We start from the raw sequence: 1058 nt of genomic DNA on the forward strand, positions 1-1058 counted from the left end.
TGAATGCAGGGACTGCTGCTGTCCTCCGTGTCCTGGGCTCTGTGTATGTGTAGAAGCTCTAAGGTTGTAAATAATGAGACCTGACAGGTTGTGGCAGAAATGATGACTTCTGGTCATTCCTTCTCTTTTGTCAGAAGTGAAGTGTCTGTTACCCCAATTGATTGTGTACTACTGAGAAGAAGAATATAACTCTCAGTGTACGGAATGCACTGTGACCTTGGGAGACACCTCACATACACTAAGCTGTATAAAAAGTTCACAGTTCCCATATGGTCTAGCAGTTAGGATTCCTGGTTTTCATCCAGGCGGCCTGGGTTCGACTCCCGGTATGGGAAATCCTTTTTTTTTTTTTCACTACTCAGACATTTTAATCTTTCTCAGTTTTTTTCTATAAACCTAAATGCACCTAAAGTCTTAATAAATGTCACTTGCTTTGTCTTCTGCTTCCATCTAATGCCGTCAGAGGTTTACACCGACCCCCAGATCTACTGCCCTCTCTCCCCAGCCCTTGACCTGTACATTAATACTATGAAGGGTTATTCCTTGTTTTTCTTTTATTGCACAACAAAAAGTACAGATTATATAAAGAGACCGGGGCACAGAGAAGAAGGCAGCAATTGACTGTGGTCCCACCATGGGAAATTCGCATGTTATTACCTGCCCCTTCCATACTGTGGGTTCATCGTTTGTTTTATGACATGATTTCCCTGCTGTGTTGTATCTAGTATAAGACTTGAGTACTTTATGTGTTTTATATCATCTGTGATATTGCAGCTGTTGTTTGCAGTGTCCACATTTTGCAACCAGTGTGCTTTGTACCCTCACTGCTGCTCTCTCAGAGAGGGTAGGCTGAACACTACCGGTAGTATCAGACACCAGAGATGCCTCCTGTACCTGGAATAAAACTCTGCTTCTTTGTAAGAAATACAGGGGTGAAGATCTGCTGCATTCACAGTGACCCACTGACTCTTTTACAAAGGTTCCCAGCCGTGCAAAGACTCTTGGTGGTTAGTTAAGGGGCCATGCTAAATGGAGATTTCGAAGCATCAGACGAGACG

At 43.4% G+C, this 1058-nt stretch overlaps 1 non-coding gene across 1 annotated transcript; it reads left to right on the forward strand.

Annotated features, from left to right (window-relative positions):
• Positions 1-263: 263 nt before the first annotated feature.
• Positions 264-335, forward strand: TRNAE-UUC (transfer RNA glutamic acid (anticodon UUC)). Its single transcript has one exon. It is a non-coding gene; the product is annotated as a tRNA-Glu (tRNA).
• The last annotated feature ends 723 nt before the right edge of the window (positions 336-1058 follow it).

The sequence above is a fragment of the Pleurodeles waltl genome, unplaced genomic scaffold (genome assembly GCF_031143425.1).
Source record: "Pleurodeles waltl isolate 20211129_DDA unplaced genomic scaffold, aPleWal1.hap1.20221129 scaffold_39, whole genome shotgun sequence".
NCBI classification, from domain to species: Eukaryota; Metazoa; Chordata; class Amphibia; order Caudata; family Salamandridae; genus Pleurodeles; species Pleurodeles waltl.